At 29.5% G+C, this 7,686-nt stretch overlaps 1 protein-coding gene across 1 annotated transcript in view; it reads right to left on the reverse strand.

Moving 5' to 3' along the window:
- Nucleotides 1-7,686, reverse strand: part of LOC117169079 — a 36,417-nt gene that overhangs the window by 14,163 nt on the left and 14,568 nt on the right.

Here is a 7,686-nt window from a genome sequence, read left to right on the forward strand (position 1 = left end):
TGTCACTCTTACGGCATTACCCTTATATCGCTCCTGTAAATGCTCCTATGGAAATTGAGTCAATTGTCGAGGATGGGAAGTGCCGCATATACTGGAACTTTATATTCTCGACAATTGTTTCTGTTGCTCACTCGAGGCCTGACGTGGTTCTTTTTGACTTCGAGAAGCGAACCATGTTCGTTATCGAATTTTCGGCTCCAGCTGACAAAAACATCATAACCAAGGAGAATGAAAAGAAAGAGAGGTAAAGGAAGAACTAGAGGAAGAAGCCTTATAAGGGAGTTGCAACGATTGTAACCGGAATATTCTGTTAAACTAATCGTTCTTATCATCGACGCTCTTGGAGGTGCCAAGCTTTCACTTGCTAATGGCCTAAAAAGCATCCCTGCGTGTCAACAATATGTTAAAACACTTGCGGGAAAAATTCAGAAGGCGATAGTCCTTGGGTCGCTCCGTATTCTTAGGGTGCACGAGGCTTTTGCTGGATCGTCGTATTGATTCCTTTACAGACTGTAACCACCTATCTCGCGGTCGTGACACGTGGTTGTGGCTGAAATTTTACCGCGATTTCGCTGGGAGCGAGTGCAATTTTCCAGATTAGCACCCACTCCCAACGAAATCCTGTGGTTGTCCTTATGAAAAATTTTTAATAATATATATAATTGGGAGGGTCAACAAAATTTAAATTTTTACTTTTTTAATCTCCTCATTTGGTATTATTTGGAGAACAAAAGTTCAGTAGGGCCCTTTTTGAAACAACCAATTTTGTAAAATATTTTCAACAAAAAAAACAAATAAAACAAAATAATCCTAATAATTATTTGTTTTACTCATTTTCTTATAAAGGAATTTCTTCGTTAGTTAATAATAAAATTTACAAATTTCATTAGATTTTTGAAATAATTTATATATGTTAGATTTAAGCATTAAAAAAGTTTTACTTTTTTTATATTGAAGTCTACCTTAATAACTATGTGGCAGCTTCTTAATATTATTTTTAAATTATTTTAAAAATAGCAATTATTTTTTCAATATAAAGAACAAGTTTACAGTTTCAAACGTTAAAAGTCAAAAGTGGATCCACTAGGGACATCCTCATACATATAGCTAATACATTAATTAATTAATTAATTACTTAATAATCAAATTACTCCCATACTGAAAGTAGGTCGAGTATTCATTTGATATCATTATCAGTGAGTAACATAAAATATTCAATCCACTTGTCATTATCATTGAGTGACATTTTATCCCCGAATTAAATAAATGTATCAGCCAAAAATAAAATAAAGATTTGTTTGGCCGAATTGTTTATAAATGTTATGCCTTGACATACATTTCATAAAACCAACATCATCAGCATCATATTTGACGAGATCGATGGATGACAGATAACAAGGCAGGCATGTAGAAATAAAATTTAAATACATGCACCACGCTCGAGATCATAAGAATAAATCAATAAAACTACAAAAATAAACGCAAGATGTATGCATACATTATGTACATAAAAAATGATTAAATTTTCTTTTCTTTTTTGCTTTTTATATTGTCTTTCGTCAAAATAGAAACCTCGAGAAAATTCAGTTTTTCTCTTAATTGCAAGATCAATTTTAATTAAAATGGAATGATCGGTTTAAACTTAAATTAAACTTTTGGTTCACATTATACTTGACAATTTAAATTGAATTATATATTCAAAGATTTTTAAAGCATTTGAATAATTTTATATCACTTTATGAAAATGTGCAAAACAAATTACGTTTTGGTACGTTGAAAGAGCTTATTTTGGGTTTGAATTTATAATTCTAAGAAAAATCTTTCCTTAATTCTGATTTTTGGTTTTATTTTAAGAACTTTTACTTGCCAGAAGATGACCATCAGGCTTTTCAAGATGCAGTCCTGTTAGATCGAGAGGCAGTAACGATACTCTCTTTATGATAAAAGGGGTTCTCGATTGTCTAACTAGGTCACAAGTTCTGACCTCAGGGGTTTCTCATCTTTTTTTTTCGTCGGCTTAAGGTCCACTTAATTATTTTCAAAGTTGTGGAAACTCGTGAAACGAATCATAAGGCTTTAGAAGAGCTTTGCCTTCAGGAAAATGAGTTCAGATTCGTGATTGAAATGTTATATTCTTTTAAACAAAAATAAGTATTATTTGAAAATCACTAATAGTAAATGATCAGAAAATCAGAAAATTCTTTAACTTTTATTAATTAAACCATTTCATTTAAAAAATACTGAATAACATTTCAAAAGAAATAATATTTCGAGTAAAACATTAAATTCAAATATCTCGATTTTCATGTGACTACAGCCATCTATTGGAAGAGAATGGAAGTATTCTGAATATTTTTGCTGTTATCCGTCAGATGTTCTGAGGGTCTCAATTCTCAGCCCTCCTTGAAATTTTTTCAAATTTCAATTTATTGAAAAGTAAATTATTTTTACAATTCAAATAAAAATGATAAAGATCAGTTAAAATATCAATATTAAATGTCAACTTAAGAATTCACCACGAATAATTCATGTTCCAATAAATCCCAGGTCATCAACCAATTTTCCACAAAATTTAATTTTCAGAATTCCCTAATTCTTCCCTAGTGTAATTTTCTATTTTACCTGACCGTTAATATATAAAGAACAAAATTCTAGTCCTATAACATTTTTAATATAGAATCTTTTATAAATGGAGTAAAACAATTTTAAATTTCAATTAATTCCTTAAAATCATGAATATCCTCGAATTCATTGAAATCTTTTTAAATATTTTTAAACCATAAAGGTCCTGTAAAATTGTTTGGTATCTTCCAAAATTCTAGGAAATTCTTCACAACGGCAAACAATTTTTTTTTCAATCCCTTAAAATCATTAAAATTCTTAGGGATCATTTCAAATTTATTAAATCTCATAAAAATGTCTTAAAATATTTTAAAATACCCAAAAATATTGAAAATGCGTTGGAATATTTTTTAATTTCCTAGAATATGTTAAATCCTTTGAAATCTTTTGAAATCCCTTGGAACTTTGTGAAACTCATGAAATAGCTTGGAATCTTTTGAAATACCCTAAAATATTTCAAATCCTTTCAAATCAAATGATCACTTGAATCTTTCTAAAGGACTTGAAAATGTCCATTAAAATGTTATAAAATCCCGTGAAATGAAATAGAATCAGTTTATATTTAATGAAATCCTGGAAATGCTGGACAAATTTTCAATCTCTTAAAAATGCATCGGAATCTTTTAAAATAGCCTAAAATATTTTAGATCCTTTGAAATGCTTCGAAATATTTTCTTATCTTTTGAAATCCCTTGCAACTTTTTGAAGCTCTTGAAAATTCCTTGTTATTTTGCAAATGACTTTAAAAAATTTTTTATCTTTGAAATCCCTTCAAATTATTAAAATCTGTTCAAATTTTGAGGATTTTTTAAAATACACTCAAATATTTCAATAGAATTCAAGAAAATTTAGAAACAGGTGTAGATCTGAATTCAATAGTAATTAACCTATGCGTTGACTTATTGAAAAAAGGTGACCTGCGTCCTGAAAGTGTCCCTGATTCCTTGAATTTTGCTAATTTTTTTAATGTCCGACTTTTTTCTGACTTTCCCTGAACAGCAAAATACTGACTTTTCCTTGATTTTCAGGTTTTTCCTGATCCGTAACCACCATGAACATTACTGATTAGAAGTATGATACTGCATTAAGTTTCAATTCAATATAATTTGTAATAAGGGGCTTTTTTAAATAGTACAATATTTGAAAGAAAAAAGAGAAACGGTTTAAAAATAATTGAAGCTTCAGAATCTTGTTCTTAAATACGACGAAATTTGTGACTCGATCATTTCTAGAAAGGAAGCGTCTTTTTGTTTTCTTTTAGCAGGTGCAAGACTCGAAGAAAGTCCCTGTAATCAAGTTCCAAGAAACCGGTACGTTCCACGAAAAAACACTTATGAACAACATTCAATTCGTTGCTGCTTATTAAATGCAACATTTTTCTGGCAGAAAAGGCTTTAAGTAATTTTTCTTTAGAAATCGTTCCAATCTACTTCTTGTCGAAATCCTTCAAAATTATTTCAAAATGATTTTAATAACTATTCTTTGTTAAAAACAAAAAAATGAAGCCGTCTCTCAAAAAGCCACCTAAGTAGTATTTTAATCAAAATGAAAACAAATACGTGAAAAGGGACTATTATATGTAATCCACTGAATTGTGCAATAAACAGTATATGAATTATATTTAATTGATCTTAAAACTGACTATCAAGTATGATGATTATCGAATAGGTATCTAACTATTTGTGGTAAGACAGAAAAGAAAAAAGGATTCAGGAAACTTAAGATGCCACGCAGAAATAAAGGCAAGTGAAGTATTGTGTTCAATTTGTCAAAAACTTAAACAGAATACCCATCGTGGAAAAGTCAATTTTGATTGAAAATCAAATTTTAATGTAAGTAAATATATTTAAAAGTTCATTTGCCTCAATTCAAAGTATATAATTATTTATTAATTGATATTTCCGTTTATTCATTTTTCTTGAAGTTGACATTTTAGTTTTTAGCAGTTAGGCTCTTTTGACAAACGGCTTCAATTTTGTTTTATTCACTAAATCAAATTAAACTAATTTGTTTCGAATGAATCTGAAGCTATTAGATTATTTTTATCATCTTTACTAAATTTTTGTTTTACACCAATAATTTCTGATGGCCAGTTTAGATACAAAAATAATCATTTTTTTAACTTTGACCTCCTAATTATAGGAAGGTATTTCATAACATGCTTCCAAATCAGTTTAAATTATAAAAGTGAATTAACTGTACTGTAAGAATAATATTTTATAAACCAACCATGAAAATCTCTTCGAGATTATGTTCTTTAACGATGCACAATTTATCCATTGCCTTTGAAAGCAAAATTCTTTCAACAAAATTAAGAAAATTCTTATTACAACTTTTCGAAGGCGCGTGCTGAATAGTAGGAATCGTATAACTAAAATGGCGTGCATTTTTTAAACAAACTGTACAGTGATTTTTCATTTAGAAAAACATTTTTTTAATGTATATACGACCGATGAAAATTATTTACACGCCTGTTTTTTGAGCTATTGCTAAAGTACCCTAATGTTTATACTATGGTCATGAAAATATTTCTGAGTCTAATTTTGATGTTTTCGAAAAATTGGAATAGCGTTAGAAATAATTAATCTTTTTTGAAGTTCTTGAGATTATTTTTAATTTAGGTTTCCACAGTATTTCTCTAAATTGTTAAGACATTTTTAAAATCTTCCCCCGTAGGGTCAAACTTCGTGCAAAAAAGTCGAAAAAACTTTTGGACAGAATCGAGCTTTGCTTAAAATATTAATAAATGAAACTAAAATATAAGGGAGTTCAAGAATTAGCAAAACAAAAATTTTGATCGAGTCGAGACAATCTTCTCGACTACGTGATGCTTCGTCTCGATGTGATGAGTGCTGTGTTGCAGGATTTATTTTAATCTGACAAGATTTTGGAAAACAATTTTAATGCTCGTTATGCATCACTAGGAATGAGTAAATTCTCGAAATTTCTAATTGTCAAAATTTAAAATGCACAACCAAATTTGTATATCATATTTTTTATATTTGTTAGAATAATATTTCTTTATATATACATATGCTGCATAGATTAAAAATTTCTTTAACTCTTCATAATTTGGAACTATACACAGATAAGCGTTGACAAAACTAACAGGATATCTACATCATATGACCGTGAATCTAAAGAACAAATCAATAAAAAATCAAAGGTGGCCTTTTAGATAAAATTCAATTTTTTATTTTTTCTATAAATTTACAAATTTGATAATTTAGAAAAAATGTTAAGTTCTTTTAAGGAATTTCAAAGAGTATATATTACACTTCAGACTGCCTCGAAAATAATTAAATTTGGTCAATTTAACAAATTATGCCAAGCTGTTCCTACCGTATAACGTTTTAAAGAAAATAATTGTTGTTCATGTTTCCATAATTCATCTGAACATTCTTATCCTAAGTTTATGAAAAAATCAATTGTTTTTTGTGTTAATACGTGTCTCATATTTTGCCTTGGAAAACAATGTATTTCAGCCCAAAACAATCCAATGACATAACTGGTTCAGACTGTCCGATTTCTTAAAAAATGGGCAACTTATATCCTTGATTTATTTATTTCTTACTTTATTAATTATATAAAATAGTTTATAAAAATGTATTAACCGTGTTCTCATTGCACTAACCTTAGAGGTTATTTGAAAACTTCTATCATTGTTTCGATTTACGCACAAGATAAATTACATCTCAATGGATCCATACCTCGAATAAAATTGAATTCACTTATTAGCTGTTCATTACGAACATCAAATGGCCTCAAAAATTGTCAAACCTAATCGAAATTATTATTATTATAAAAACATTCCAGTGTTGAATTGTTGTCACAGGCTTATACTGCCCAACATGTCAAAGGCATTTTTGGTTAGAGTTGGATTTTTTATTTGATCATTTTGCACGGGGCTGTCCCGGTATATATCATCAGTCACGGACGCATTTTTTAATGCAATCAAGTGATCTGATGAGATCAGTCTGCCCAGACATATTGAACAAAGCCTGGTTTTTACCCCATCATTGACGGACTGGGTTGCAGTCAAGTACACGATAGGGGGACCTACAGCTTAAGGTGGGTTCCGAACCACCAGAATCTCGGTAAAGATACATTGAAAAATTTCCAGAGGTACCGGCTCAGGGATCGAACCCCGGACCTCTGAGGTGAAGTCCGAGGGTCTAACCAACTGAGCCACCGAGGCTCAGTTATTATTATTATTATTATTATTAATTGAATTTAATTATATGGCTGTGTTCAATTAGAAATAAATGTTCAATTATATTAATTGGTTTAAAGGTATAAATTATTAATTTTTCTTTACCTTAATTCTTTCACGAACAACCTTAGCTTTGATTTTAGCAAGAATAATGATGATATTGGTTTCATCTTGAGTTGGTTTCAGAGGCGGTTTATCAGAATTAATTTTTTTGTCTTTTCAAGAACTGCATTATAAAGAGGTACTTCAATAGGTAGAGACTTGAGTTCTTCAATGAATCGAAAATAATTGAATCCCAAATCGTCGTTATATCTTTGCTCAAGAGCATACCTTTCTTCTCTGGAAAGAAGAACTCCTACTGTCGTCAGAACTTGACGCATTTGCGGTCGAGAAACGTGGCCATTTTTGTGTCTAAATTGATTTAAAAAATATTTATTTCCTTATTCAATAAAAAAATTATTATTTTATCATGTTTTTTGCTGCCTTAGAAATTATAATTTGGGGATAACTCCAGAGTATTTTTACCAAATATGAACAAAAATCGTTAGACGCCCTTTTTAAAAACTCAATATTTGTTGTTTGTTCGATTTATGTAATTTTTTCGAACAAAACAAGTAATAAGACAAATTTTCTCTGCTCAAACACTTTAATTTTGCGTCTAAAAAAATATCCTATGTCACTAAAATTTATTGAATTTTCATTCTCTCTTAGATTTTGGAAAATGTATGAAAAACATGAGTTTTATTTATATTTTACGATTCTGGTGCATTTTATGCAAAAGTTATAAAGAAAAGAAAGTTCACAAATTTTTCAATAATTTCAAAAGAACATTCTGTAAGTACTGCAAGTGC

Source organism: Belonocnema kinseyi, chromosome 3 (assembly GCF_010883055.1).
Source record: "Belonocnema kinseyi isolate 2016_QV_RU_SX_M_011 chromosome 3, B_treatae_v1, whole genome shotgun sequence".
Taxonomy (NCBI): domain Eukaryota; kingdom Metazoa; phylum Arthropoda; class Insecta; order Hymenoptera; family Cynipidae; genus Belonocnema; species Belonocnema kinseyi.